This window comes from Rattus norvegicus, chromosome 6 (genome assembly GCF_021556685.1).
Source record: "Rattus norvegicus strain SHRSP/BbbUtx chromosome 6, alternate assembly SHRSP_T2T, whole genome shotgun sequence".
Lineage (NCBI taxonomy): Eukaryota > Metazoa > Chordata > Mammalia > Rodentia > Muridae > Rattus > Rattus norvegicus.
In genome coordinates this window covers 52,259,697-52,275,726 of record NC_141539.1, presented here as the reverse complement: position 1 = coordinate 52,275,726, position 16,030 = coordinate 52,259,697, and positions in this window count along the sequence as shown.

Sequence of the window (16,030 nt, the reverse complement as noted above, 5' to 3'; positions counted from 1 at the left end):
ATTCTATGCCTTCCCTAGACACCTGCCCTATGAACCTGCCTGCATTAGTCTCTAGCTAATCTGCCATTCAAACCAAAATACCCTACCTCAGCTATTGAAATAGAGTAAAAAAAAAATACCGGTAAGATTAGAATGCCCACAGAGTAGTACAAAAATATGAGAGTAATGAAAAGCATTAAATCTCTATTTTAAAGTATGTGTATTCACATAAGGACTGGGGGACAGGAAAAAAAAAAACAGAATCAGGAATGAATGTGCTTACTGTGAGAACAGAAAGAATAAGCTGGGATCCTGGCACCCAAAATAGTCTTAAACACCAGCACTGTGTGACAGAGACAAGAGTATCACTAGGGCTTGGTAGACTCCAATTTAGCTGTAGGTTCAATGAGAGACTTTGTCTCGAAGGAATGAGGCATCCAGGGTTAGAACATGACACCTGACACCCTCCTCTGGCCTTCAATATATAAACACATGGGCATATACAACATTCCAATAAACATATGCATGAGTGACCCACCCCTGCCACACACAAATGATCAGATGGTAACTGTGATTATTGGTGTAAGTGTCAACTTGCCACAAATTAGATTCACCTAAGTAGGGAGCCTCAATTAAGGAATTGTATTAGTTGCCTTAATTTTTGTGGGAAGACCTCCCCCAGATGTAGTTTGCACCTTTATCTTGGTTACCACCCAGATAAAAATGCATGGTGGAAAGGAGATAAGTCACATATTTTGCCCTTAGCTTTCCCTATTGCCACCAAGGTAATCTGTCCTTTAGCTTCTGTTGTTGATTCCCTAGCTGCAGATATAAGAACCAGCATTTTCTATGACTTCACTGAAGACCAGGAACTCTTGAAGAGCCTTCCAGGTTTGGGGAACCAGATTGGAGCTACTGGAGCACCTTGGCATGTGGACTGTGAACTACAGGATTCTTGGCTTCTCTAGTGTGAAACAGCTACTGTGGAATTACGGTTGCAGATGTACCCAGCCTCAAGTACAAGGAAATACTAATAAATTGTGTGTGTGTGTGAATGTGTGTAAACGTGTGAATGTGTGTGGATGTGTGTGTGCATGTGAGTGTGTGTCTATGTGTGTATGTGTATCAGTGTGTGCATTTGCAAGCATATGTGTATGTGTGTGAATGTGTGTGCATGTGTATGTGGGTGTGAATGTATATGAGTGTGCATGTGTGTATGGATTTGTGAATGGGTGTCAATGTGTGTGTGCATGTGCAAGCATGTGTGTATGTGTATGTATATGTGTGAATGTGTATATGTTTGAAATGTGTGTGGATATGCATGTATATGTGAGTATGTATGAATATGTGTATGTGTGTCAATATATGTGCATGTGCAAGTGTGTCAATGTATAGCATGTGTAAGCATGAGTGTGCATGTGCAAGTATGTGTCAATATGTGTGTGCATGTGCAAGCATGTGTGTGTCAATGTATGTATATATACAAGCATGTGTGTGCATGTGTGTCAATGTGTATGTTCATATGCAAGTGTGTGTATGCAAGAATATGTGTGCGTGTGTGTGTGTGTGTGTGTGTGTGTGTGTGTGTGTGTGTGTGTGTGCACGTGCGTGAAGTCAATTTGGTTCTGGTCTGATACCCTGAATGGTATCTTTATTCATTTTTATTTTTAATTTCATACCTTCAATTTTGATTTTTTGGAGGTAGTATTGTACATGTGAGTGCAGGTGTCTTAGGAGGCCAGAAGAGGGGCATCCCCTGGAGTATACAGGAGGCTGTGAGCAGCCTGGTGTGGGTGCTGGGAACCAAGTCCAGGTCCTTTGCAATGAGACATGGTTTTCACCACTGAATCATCTCCCAAGTCCACAATAATCTTTAATGTTCTGGTATTGTAGTCATATTTCAGGAGTGAAACAAACAAACAAAAAAACCTACCAATAATTAAGCTTGGTGATATTGTCTTCAGACATTGTTTTCCTCCTCTAAAGCTTATTAAGGATTAAAACTTATTTCTCTGAGTCCCCTAGAGTTTACTTAATGTTATATTTATTCAGCTCTTGGAGAAAGAAAACAGTTTAGGAAACACCTCTGTGGAAGGACAGAACCTTGAAAATTGTAACCAGGAGTCAGGAAATACTCTAAAGCTTATTAACGGCCAGTCTGGCTACTCAGTTTGGTGGGCTTTCTCAGAGTTAAGAATTGATGATTTCTTAAGTAGGTGAAATACCTTGAGCAGAGGGACAGAAACCGTTGAGAATCCGATGCTGAGAGACTGAATGAAGAGAGTTGGCAAAATATCCCCATTTTTTTTAAGTGACAGCAAAGCTCTCTCTTTGCAATCAGCAAACATGAGCAAGACTTAGCACTCTTTCCCCTGAGCACTCAGGGTACTACTTTCTAGTTAGTCACAGTGCCAAGAAAGCTGCTCTCTCTGTGCCAATCCAGACTTCCTTTCAGATTAGAAATTTCTTGGAAGAATAGCATTTGGAAAGTACAACTTGGTTTATAAAAAGCAGTAAGCAGGCAAACAGCAGCTGTGGGTCAGGACGTGCACAAGTGATTGACAAGTCCCAGAATTTCCAGGATGCAACCTGCTCTGAAATCTGCCCATGGATGAAGAGTTTTATACCTTCAGTCCTTGGTCATGTACTCATTGGCCCAGAACTTGTAACCTTGAAAGCCTGGACTCCAAACTGCTCAACCAAACACCTGAAACCTTTGAACTTAAAGCACACCTTGGTTTCCTTACATGCTCAACTAGGGGAAATTCCACGGTGGAAAAGCATACGAGTTCTCCCTCCTTCAGCACTGATGGCAATAGTGGACACTATCATGGAATCGTGAAGGTGGAAATGTAAGCAGTTGCGTGGGCACCTGAGTGTTTCTCCCCGGTGCCAGGTTCCCTAAACCACAGACGGGAAAGTGGAACAGACCACACCTGTAACTACACAGGCCCAGGCACCCTGGGAGAAGGTGGAGTTGGTGTGCATAAACAACCTCTTGTGGTCTTGCTTTCTCTTTTGTGTTTGCATCTTCTCCTTTGAGCTTGATTTGTTTTTATTTCCCCGGATAAACCCAGATTTTGGCTTTCTTTTTGATTCACCGCTTTGCTCAGACCTGACACTGCTATTCTTCTCTCCTTGGTAAAGCTTAAACCTCCCTTCCCCCCCACATCTTGCTGGGCCCTGGTGCCCTGTATGCTTCTACTATATGCAAGTCCTGAACTGTGTCACCTAAGTATCTGAAATTTAAGTCTTCTCCCGGGGGCCAGAATCGGACTCTTTGTTCAGCACAATTTAATCTATTGTTCTGCACAATGTACATTTACTGAGCAGCACAAAACATAAATAATAATAGCCAAAGTCCTGAGGCAGAGCACAAGCAAGCAGCTTGCTTCCAGTAGCCTGCCACCAGCAGGGGCCCTGACAATGGCCTGTCACCTCCATGTGGAGGACAGTATTTAACCACCTATACATTCCATTATGTGGAGCCATTTAAGGGGACTTATTTCTTTTTAATAGCAAAATGACACAACTGAATATTTATCCTTTTAAACATCTTTTAAAAATCAAAATTACTCTTTAATCCCAATTATGGTTATTAACCAATTAGTTCTTCCTCGGCTCACTTAAATAATTTATTGCAGAATACACTCAAGGACAATTCTCAGACCCAAGTACTGCTTCAAGTTCACATAATCACAGTGCTGGCACTAGAGCAGTGCAAATTCCCAGCATGGAAGGCTATCTGTGATTGTCCCTCAAGGCTGTGCCTCTTGACTAAGACTTGTGTGCTACATTAGGAGCAGTCCATGTGCAGAGAATAGAACAGCAAGGCAGACCATGCAGTCTGCCAAGTGCAAGTACCAGGAAAGGTCACACAGTAGAGGCATTTGTAAAATGACTTGTAGAGGAAGCTCTGTGTGTGTGTGTGTGTGTGTGTGTGTGTGTGTGTGTGTAAGTGTGTACATGGGCATGTTTGCGCTTGTGTGTGTGTGTTTGTGTGTGTGTGTGATTGTGCATGTGCATGTGTGTATATGTACATGGGCATGTCTGTGCTTGTGTGTATGCTTGTGCATGTGTTTGTGTATATGCATGAGCATGTCTATGCTTGCGTTTGTGTGCTTGTGCATGTATGTGTTATGTATGTATACATGGGTATGTGTGTGCTTGTGTGTGTGTTTGTCCAGGAGTGTTTATGTGTGTGTACATGGTCACGTTCCTGTATGTGTGTACATGGGCATGTGTGTATATGCATACACACAGAGGAGCACTCTCATGTGTGCATGTGGGGTAGCAGGTATATAAGATTAAGATACACAAGCTTTTAGAGGATGTGGCTACATAGTATCACAATCAAATTGTATTGTAGGAAGGAAAGAAAAAAGACAATGTCTACAGGCTTGCCCTTCTGGTACATGATCAGAATTAAATATTCATAGATAACAAGGTCATTATGAACCAAGACCATGGAACTCTAAAATTGTTGGTGAAAAGAATTTGCATTTTCTTAAAAGTCTTAGAGTTTCTGTTTTAAAAGAGGGAAAAAAGAAGAGATTGAGAAGATGATTGAGGAAAGAGTCATGTCACCAGGCACTATGCTACTTGTAACCAAAAGAAAGTCTCTGGGAACAACACCTGGGGATAGGGATGCCTACGCAAGGCCAGGACCTGCAGGCAGGATGCAGCTTGTGTCCTATCCCAGTAGTCCTCACTGAGAGAACAGCAGTCAATCAGTAGATCTCTCAGCCAAGGAAAGCCCCTACTTGTGAGGCCAAAGACAGATACACAGATACAAAGAGAAATAGAATGTGAGCTTTTTGTCCCTATGTGCTGACTAGTTTTTTTGTTTGTTTGTTTTGCTTTGATTTTTCCTTTTTTTTTTTTTTTTTTTTGAGCTGGGGACCAAACACTAGGCAAGCGCTCTACCCCTGAGCTAAATCCCCAACCCCTAGTTTTATATCAACTTGACCCAATGTATAGCCATCTGAGAGGAGGAAGCCTCAATAAAGAGAATGCCCCCACAATACTTAGCAGTAGGGCATTTCCTTAATTAGTGATTGTTGGGGAAAGGCCCAGTCTAGGGCAGGTGATCCAAGGTTCTATAAGAAATCAGACTGAGCAAACGAGGGAGAGCAAGCCAAGAAGCAGCACCCTTCCATGGTCTCTGTATCAGCTCCTGTCTCTGGGTTCCTCCCCTGCTTAAATTCTGTCCTGATTTCCTTTGGTGATGAACAGTGATGTGGAAGCATAAACTGGATAAACCTTTCCCTTCCCAGGGAGCTTTGGTCATGGTGTTTCCTTATAGCAATAATAACCCTAACTAAGACAACACATAGAAAAACGAAATTTTGTCTCTGGGCATGGAGGGTTCACAGAGTTAGAAAACACCTTTCTTTTATCCCATCTCCCTGCAAAATGGTACCAGTGACCATCATTCATAGGCATTCATACAATAAGCCTACAGGAACCACAATAACCACACCTACACACATGCTCAGAAAAATAGCATTGATAAAATATTTCACATGGAAACACCTCTTATTAGAGCATCAGATGTGCCAAATTCTACTGAGACCTGGAAGACAGAGTGTAAAAGAAGTTTGTGTAAATGTGTGAAGCTTATATTGATGACTCTCTAGGAATCAGATTAATATTGCTGAGCAGAAATTACTAATATGAACAAGGTCAATGTGCAAACTCAAGAATTCTGATCTCCAGCAAACCACAAAGATCAGATGGAGAAAATAAAGATTTGGAACATCATGAATGAAATCCATTAAGGTACATGGCTCTCTATGAAGGAATGTGGATTGGGAGGTGTCTCATTAAAATATAGTGTGATGGCTTGCATATGGTTGGCCCAGGAAGTGGCACGTTTAGAAGGTATGGCCCTGTTGGAATAGGTGTGGTCTTGTTGGAGTAGGTGTGTCACTATGGGTGTGGTCTTTAAGATCCTCATCCTAGCTGCCTGGGTGTATTCTGCTATCAACCTTCAGATGAAGCTATAGAACTCTGAGTTTGTCCTCCACCATGCTGACCTGGATGCTGCCATGTTCCTGCCTTGATGACAATGGTCCGAACCTCTAAACCTCTAAGCCAGCCCCAATTAAATGTTGTCTTTAAAAGAGTTCCCTTGGTCATGGTGTCTGTTTACAACAGTGAAACCCTGACTGAGACATATAGCATCCATGAGTAAAAGTAAAAAACTATGGGTACATAACATTCAGCACAATGGGGTTTTGCAATCTGTTCATCAACAGTCTAACCACCTGAGCCCTTTTAGCTTTAGCTTTAGCCCTACTTCAAGGGTCATTCTTATAACTCTCATTGCCACAGATTGTGTTTGAATTTCTAGAACTTACATAACAGGGTCAGGCAGTATGGAGTCTTTCATGCAAGGCTTTGCTCAGAAGATCTATCAGATTGCAGCAAGAGACTCTGGTGGAATCATCCCTAACCCTCACAGCACCACATGTGACTCCACCTCTACTCCTGAAGTTTTCATAGCACTACTGACTGGGCTTCTGGTAAATTTCCAGACCTGAGTCATTAGGAATGATGCTACAGCATTATTTAATCTAGCTGCTCACCCATCTGCTTCCCAGAGTTGGTCCAGTTTACTCCACCAGAAGCAAAGGAGAGATCCGACCATTCCACATTATACCTCCTTGACACTGGAAGTTTGTGGTTTTCGTTTAGCTCGTCTAACATTCATGGTAGTGTCACACTGAAATTTTAACTTCGGATTCCTAAGCAAGAAGGAAATTGAGAACTTTGTTTTGTGAGCTGTTTGAATAGCTTGCCTGTTTCAAAACTGATTGGTCTTGTTATTGAAGTTCTTCACATACTCTGTGTGTGGATATGTCTAATTCTTAGCTGGTCACAAGCATCTCTGTCTTCTCCCCCAGGTCTGTTCTTATGCTATCTCAATCTTTTTAAAGGAAATTTTAATACTTTTTTGAGAATTTCATACCAGGTGTTTCAAACATTTTCACCCCTATCTCTCCCCTAACTCCTCCCAATTCATCCTTCCTTCCTAACCACTATGCTTTGTGTATTTTCTGTTTTGTTTTTAATAATCTGCTAAATCAAATTTTACTGCCCATATAATTGGGTATGGGATCATCCACTGAAGCACTGTGTTATCAGGGGCCACCCCTTAAAGAAAACAGACGCTTCCCCAGAAGTCATCAATGCCCATAATCCAGTTATGGATGGAGACTGATGAACCCTTTTTCCCTCCATGTAATAGTATCTTTTGGTAAACAGAGATACTTAGGCTTCTTATGGTCAAAAAATCTTATTTTTTCTTATTTAAGAGATATTTGCTTATTCCATGCCATAAAGGGGAGAGGATAGCGTGACATCATGTGCTTCAGTCAAGGATGCTGTGTCCCTCAAAGCTCTCCAGACTGGCAATGAGGAGCCGTAGAGCAGAGGAGCATCAAGGTACATGATACTACAATAAATCTCCTAACACAAGGCAGGGACTGGAATAGGTTAGTCTTAGGTTTCTCCACAGTGAAGACCCTGTGCCCAGGTGTGAGCTGGGAGACCTTGGTTAGGATTCATGCTCCCCTCCCCCACCACACACACATAGAACCTCTTCAGGTTATCTTTCTTGATGGCTCAGCCACTCATGTGTTTACTCTGCAGTTAGGAATCAACTTGATGATCAAAGCTATCAATGGAGAAAAGCACACACATTTTCCCATCAAAGAGTGTATTGATATGAGCACTTTGGTGTTTATTACTACCTTTGAGTACATTTTCTTAAAATACAATGAAATGTACCTGTATCTCTCTAGAAAAGAAACATTATAAACATATAACCACACACACACACACACACACACACACACACACACACACACACACACACACACACTCACCGATTCCCAGCCAGTCCACAGAGCTCCAAAGCAGTGTGGGTCAAAGTTCATGACTCTGATTTGGAGTCATGCTCTTTTGCTTCTAGGTCAAGACTGTTCTGGCAAGGGACACAAGAAACACAACATACACAAGGGACTGGATAGTAAAAGGTCCAAGTTGCCAAGTTGCCAGCGCCACTGTGAAAGAACAGCAAACAACTGCATCTGCTAAGGTCTCAGGGACACTTGACTTTGATTCTTGGCTGTTATGGTCAAAATCTTTTTTTATTACCCTTTATGTAAGTACAGATACAGTATTTTAAAAAACCTTCCCCTCCGTTCTTAAACTTTGCTTCCCCCTTCCTCCATCTTCCCCCTCCTCTCTCTGTGCATGTGTGGATGTTAGTGTGCATGCACACACATGCATGTGCATGTGTACACATACTCCATGGCGCTCATGTGATGAGCAGAAGGCAACTTTGTGGGATCAGTTCTTTCCATCTGTCTTTGTATGGTTTCTAGGGATTGAACTCAGGTCCCCAGAAGTCCAGGGCCTTCATTCACCAAGTCACCTCACCAGCCCCTTTCTCTTTCTTTACTCTACCTGCTCTCTCCTCTTATACAATGTGCTGTCTCCATTCAGGGTCGTCCCTGTTTAGTTAACCTTCCATGGAAAACTCCCAGGGACCTAGAGTACAGAACTAATTGAAGCAATTCCCAATTCAGTAAAGGTGACAAGATCAGTCAAGATTTCACTATTACAATGTACACCCATATCTACATGTGCATATATATATATATGTTTACATGTATTTCTGCACATAACTGTGCTGTCTACACACATACATATTGTGTCTTAACCAGCTCATCCTTCTTTTCATCACTTTGTAGGTTACAGTTTTTTGAAAACTAGGTAATTTTGACTTATTGCAGACAGCTTCCACCAAATAAAATTCTTGATATTAGTAAGCTAAAAGTTTCTCATGAGGTACTAGAGGTATGTGTCTGTTTTATACTAGACTGTGGCATCTCAGTGGGTCCCTGCCTTCTTCTTGCTTCTTTGTGCAGTTTTGTGTTCTCCTTCAATCATGAAGTAGCAGAATCAGCTTGTTCATATGCAAAGAACACATTGTTCTCTTGCTAAAAACAAAACAAAACAAAACAAAAAACCACAAAACAACAACAACAACCCCCCCCCCAAACCTGTGAAAACTCCTATCACAGAGGGGATCAAGTACTAGAACCTTTTCCTGACACATACTCTGCTGCAGTCAACTGCATGTGTCAATGTGACAGATAAATTGGGCCATGGGGTGATCAGATATTTGCTCAAACATTATTTTGTGTTTTCCCTTCACTGTATTTTTGCATGAATTTAACATTCTCTCTGTGCATACAAACAATTTTCCCTCTTCAGTATGGTGAGACCGTATCAAATCAGCTTTAGGAGTGAACAGAGAACAGAGACTGACTCTTCGGTGAGTAAGAGGATTCTTCATGTCTGGAAGCCCTCAGACTGCGGCACAAACTTCCAGTCAGTACTAGACGTGAACCATCAATTCTTCCTGTCTTGTGTTTTTTATGTTACATGTCAGCCCTCAAAGTCATGAGAGAAAATTCTGTACATCTTCCTGTTTTATAATGACTGTTTATCTCTCTCTCTCTCTCTCACACACACACACACACACACACACGCATATGCACACATACACACATGCACACGTGCACATATATACATGCATGCACACATATACACACATATACATGCATAGACACATGCACACACATGTACACACATGCATACACACATGCACACACATAAACAAACATACACACATACATGCACACATGCATACACATATAAACACATTCACACACTCCTCCCAGCCTTGTCCCCTGGCACTTTACTCAGCTTTCTCTGATGTAGCCATATCACACTGTAAGTAGGTTCCTGGAGATTCTTTGTGGCTTATCTCCTGTGTACCACCTGCCTGTGTCCCAGATTGCCCAGAATGAGGTTCAGAGTGTCCTCTCTTTTATGAAATCTCAAGCCCTTATCCCTACCCTGACTCCTCCAAGCCTTGAATATATCTGTATTGATGTACTCCACACTCTCTAATTAGTTTATAAGTTATTGGTTTTATTGGTCCACCCAGCATAGTGCTCTGAATCTAGTGGGCACTCAGCAGAGAGAATGGGACTTAATCAAAAAAAGCAACTTTTTCCAGGAGAGAGTCTTGTCTGATTTATCTTCGTACGGTTTAATATTTTTTGGTATGTGCACAGTTTACAACTAATAAAGTAGTGCTGTAATCTAGAATGATCTATAGCATGCAGTAACTGACTTGATTATCACTTGAAGCACACACATGACTTATTTTTTTCTTGAATTATGACCTGGCAGGAAGTATGAGCCCCAAGCCTTTGGAACCTTATTCAGTTGTCAGTAGCACAGGGTGGGGATAAGTCCATGCAGACTGAACTAGATACTCAAAGAAGCTTTGTTACATGGTTTTGATTGGTCAATATAAGGGGCTGATACCATCATTCATTCCTAACTTCTTCCAGGACTGGGAGGTTTCTAATCCTTAACACTTAACAATACCAAGTGTTTTCATCACCCCAAGAATGATTTCTTGTCCTTACTGAACATGTGAAATAGAATGTCCTTGGGGTTCACATATGAGGACATGTGGTTGAGAAATGATTGACAATTTGGCGTCTGGTGTTGTTATCTCAGTGCTTTATCTACACAATTTCCTTCATAATTTCCTGAAACTTAAAAATCTGGTATTTTCCTCAACCTCCTAGATATTGTTATTATTATCATCTGAAGGACAGATGAGGAAGGAGAACTGATTCTGATTTGGCTCAGAGACTCTGAAGATAGAACTCTCCAGACAGAATGGTTTGCTTGGTGGCTTTTAAGAGCAGAGATGCAGGTGGTGTCCCTAAGGGTTTCATATAAGAATGATTTTATTAACCAAGGAAACACCCAAGCCAACCTTGCCATAAGTACCAAGAGAAATGAAATCCCTAGAACCATGAGACCCACTGATTCACAGAATGCCCTTCCAAGTTGGGAATAAAAACTACTACTAGCTAAGAAGGTGACTCTAGTTTCTTACTCAATGGAAACATACAGAGATACCTTCCTATGTCAGCTCTAGGGAACCAAAAGGGCACAGTTCTTTTGTTCTGGGTGGTGCTTGGGTGACTAGGGGAATGGCTGCTGTTGAATCTAAAAGAATCCTTTTTAAGTTCATGTGCACCACAACCCTGTAGACTGTTGCTGCTCTCCTGAGCAGTTACAGAGGACTTTCTGGATTCCCATAGAAAACACTCATTTTTGTTAAATGAGATTAGATTACTTTATTGCTACACCTCCTTCCATGTAAATTCCAGTAAAGTAGATTTAATTTCATTTGTTGTTTCCAGATGAAAATTTTTAGGGTGTTTACTCTTGCTTTGACTGATGGACCCCGCTTGCCTTCCAAAATGCCATCCATCCCCCACAAGATAACCTCAACTTTGACAAGTTATGAATCATTAGAATCATTTAGATTGCCCAGTCCACCTATTACAATATGATGCTTGGCTTAGGTTCTACAGTTAGGTGAAATTTTGATTCATGTGAAGAATTTGAAACTAGTGCTGATCAAAATATCTTAGTTTGTGATTGTACCTGTGCTCTGGGCAATGCAGGGAAGTTAGGACCATGACTGGGAGAGCCGTGGTTAGTAGTCTATCAGGCCTGGTAGCTGCAGAGGTAGTTATGGGGTTTCTTGACCCTTAAGACAAGAACAAGGGCTTCTTTGTCAGTCTCTCAAATGAGGCTCTGAAGGGCTTGTTTCTGACTAAGTTGTCTGCTTCTCTGTGTGAGTCGCTGTATTCAGGGTGAGAGGGATGTAAAGTTACGTGGATCCTGATTAGCATGGGATCTGACTGATGTATATAATAGCCTATGATGACCACATGAACTCCAAAGAACAGTCTGCGCCATATCCTTCAGTCAACAATGACACCTACTTGGTGAATTTCTTCCAGAGGCCAATGGAAAATTGCAGTAGAAGTTTCTTTTCCACAAAAAAACCACATTACAAAACAAATACCTTCTGTCAGAGAGGAACAGTATTTCAAGGATGAGATTCTAGGGTTCAAAGAAAATTCTAGAGTTTTTTGTTTAAAATTTCTCTTATATTTGCTTTACTATTTGTGCCTATTTGACTATGTTCTTTCCAAGGGCAGAGTTCACAGAGACATCATGGTATTCTATATGTGGCTCAACATGGTTTGAGAGTCTTGGTAGATAACATATATTTGCAAAATCAATGAAATAATGGAAGTCCCCAAATGTACATGGCCAAGGAGTTTAAGAGAATATGCATTGTGGGGAGAGTGAAAAATGTCACCAGGCCATCACATGCCACCAGTGGAGTGACTGCAGTGTGATTCCCCCTAATGATGATGGTAAGATTCAATTAGGGAGGATTAGGGTTTGGGGACAGCACCTGTCAGCAGGAAGTTCATGCTTTTCTTCTGTCTTCTTTACACAATGTGCGGAATTCCCCTGTTCTTGTTACAGTGTCTGGGTACTGACAAAGCAGCAGCAAATAGGCCTCCAATCCCAGGTCTAACTGGCCACGTGAGACATCCTGAGTTCTGAGTTTCATGATTGTTAGAGAAAGATGAAAATGTGAAATGTGGTCCTTAAAAAACACTTGACTGCTGCCCCCTGCCTGATCAAGGATGTCAAGAAACCCAGAACAATAAAAATATTCCCTTCCACAGGTATGGAGGTCAGAGTCCAAGGTCAATATGTCAGTCAAATTAATTCCTACCAGAGTGAGAGGAAGACTCTGCCCCAAAACACTTACCCGATCATGGCTGGGTCACCACTTCAACTTGGACTGTCATAACTCATGGCTTCTCTGTCTCTTTGTGGCTTCTTCAAAGACACCAGTCATTGAGAGTTGCAGCTTATTCTTTTAACCTTCCTTCACTTTCACTGCAACTGCATATAGCTGGCAAATAAGGTCTTTCCCTTGAAAGTCTATTGCCAGAGAATACAACCCAATCCACTGCAGGGTGCCTGTACTGTCCACAGGCACTGAAGGAAATGGAGTCCCATTTGGTCTCCCCTATCCTTCAGGACCATGGAGTCATGACCCTTCAGTGCTGGATACATCCCTCTGGGTGGCACCCAACCTAATTTTATGTTGCTACAATAAAAATCAACTTAGGAGCTGGAGAGATGGCTCAGTGGTTAAGAGCACTGACTGTTCTTCCACAGGTCCTGAGTTCAATTCCCAGCAACCACATGGTGGCTCACAACCATCTGTAATGGGATTCAATGCCCTCTTCTGGTGTGTTTGAAGACAGCTACAGTGTAATTACAAAAAAACAAATAAATAGATCCCTTTTTTAAAGGCAACTTAGGAGAGAAAGGGTTTATTTTAGCTCCTAATTCTGGGTTACAGTCCATCATGGGAGAGGTCAAGGCAACAGAAACTTAAAATTGATACCCACATTACATTTAGAATCAGGAGTATGGGTATGAGGCAGACGTCCCCACTATTCAGCCCACTTCCTCTCTTCTTAAATGGTCCAGAATCCCCTGTTTAAGAGTGGTGCCACCCACAGCAGGTCAATCTTCTATTTTGATAGAATAGAAAAATCCTCTCCCGGAGACATGCCTACAGGTCAACCTGACCTAGAAAATTCTTCATAGAGACTCTTCAAGGTGATTCTCGATTGCATCAAATCGATTATTAAAACTAAACAGTACTCTATCTCTTGGATAGAACCCAAGGAAAGTTGTTCTGTGTCCCATATCTCACTAGCTGTGGGTCCACAGACACACATATGAGTTGGAGCCAACCAAGGCTTCTTATTTCAGTGCACGTCAATGACACCTCTGATTTTGAGAACTATTCTGGTACCTTTCCTGTGTGGCAGGGATCTATGCCCAGTCTGACATTGAGTCTCATCACTCTCTGACTTCCACTGCATTTGTGTTAACATACAGTAATTACCTCTTTGGGTTAATTATGCCCGTACACGAGTTAATGGTTTACCGGCAATGTTCTTTTTTCCTATGTATTATTTATACAGTAATTTTATTAACTTCACTTATTCATTATTTTATTCATTATGTGAGTCTACTTGTGGCCCAGATATGGCAAATTGCTGCAGAGGGAAAAGTGACTCAGACCTAGTCTCTGTCTTTGAAGCCCTCTGCAGTCCGACAATGGACAGACAAGGATGCATGCCACATTCTGTGTCTGCATGACTAGCAGGGACAAAGAGGGTCAGAGGTCATTCCCAAACAAAGCATTGGCCAATGACCACAGCGGTATCTGTGGTAACATTTAAGAAGGGGATAGCATTATGAAAATTAAAAACTTTATACATTTAGTTATTGTTTATTTGGCGTGTGTGTCATTAGAAGGAAAGATTCAGCTTTCTTTGAGTCAGTCCACCACATGGGCTCCAGAGTTTGACCTCGAGTCACCAAGCTTAATAGCAAATGCCTTTAATTATCAAGCCATCTTCCCTGTCCTTGAAGCTCAACAATTTTAATGACAAGTGCAAAATAAGACAAGAAGGTCAAAAGTGCACAGAGATGATGGCATGGCAAGGATAGCTGTGTGTATATGAGCATATATATATATACATATATATATATGCTGTACATATGCATACACATACAAATGAACATCATGGCACATATGTGTATCTGCACGTACACACACAAACAACATGCAATGCACACATATGTCTTTGTAAATGATCCCCTGGCTGCCTGAATCACATCTATGAGCGACATCCCCACTATTCAGCCCACTTCCTCTCTTCTTAAATCACACCTTCTAACCTGGTCAGTGTTGAGAGCTCGTTTGGTAGGATGAAGAGAATCAGAGTAAGGACTGAACAAGCTGCTGAGCTGCCTCATAACAAATGGAGCAGAGACAGGGAAGGACACAGCCCAGAGCCAGAGAATGTCACAAGTGCTGGGCACAGGTGAGGAGATCAGCCATCAGTCCCACTTGTCAGGGCATGAGACAATGTGAAGGGAAGTTGAAAGTTGGCTGCTATGTAATATATCCTGACACAGACCTCTTCAGGGCCTCCTCAGAAAGCCAGGGGGAAGAGTTATTCACTCCTTTGGAGATGTGAGCTCCGTGATCCTTAACAGTGCTGTTTTCTGGAGATCATTCCTCCACTGGAGCCGAGATTTGGGCCTATTCAGGTCATAACACGAAGGCTACTTTTGTGAGCTATGTGCATTTCAGAAACCATGCTCTACACTAACAGTGACTTTAACTTTCAAAACAAGCTTGAGTGACAGGCTGGAAGATTTGGCTACATGTTGGACGAGGTGGTAGAAGATAAAGCAGAGATTCTTCTGGTCTATACATCCTCTTTGCTTGGTGACCCGCCCCTGATAGTATGCCCTCCCACACGTTAGCTATCTTTCTAAACATGGCCTCTTTGGGATCTCCATATGAAATCACACACACACACACACACACACACACACACACACACACACACACACACACATTAGCTATCTTTCCAATGCATTCTAATGGCTACTACATGGGCATTAGGATGCCCATGTAAAATCATGCCCAGAGAGCAATGCTGGCTTGTTCTTCTCCATGCTTAGCATGGGAATTCTAGAGAAGAATACACAGAACTCGCTCACCACCACATCCCCACTTTCTGTGGCCTCCCAAATGAGCCAAGAATGGAGCATGTGGCACCTCCCTACGTCAGTAAATGCAGCATGCTTTCTGATAAATGTTGTCACATACTAGCTCAGGGAATCCTCACAATAACCAATAACCAATTCCTGGAGAAAAACTATCTTTACTCAATCCCATTATCCGGTTCACCCACAGGCTCTGCACCTCCCACAGGCCACTGTCACACTCCTGGGTGTTTATATTTCATTTCTACCTCTGGAGAACACTTCAAGAGTACTCTAGGGCTTGCAAGTGCGGGGTTATTATCAAGTTGATCTCTGGGATGTAAAGGAGGCTGCAGCAGTAAAAGGGACTCTGGACACCCATTGGAAATCAAGTATGTCATCTAACAACAACCAGGAGAAAATGGCCCCATCATGCAGGTAGGCAAAGTGCACAGGCTAGAAAGCTGCCACGACCTGGACACGA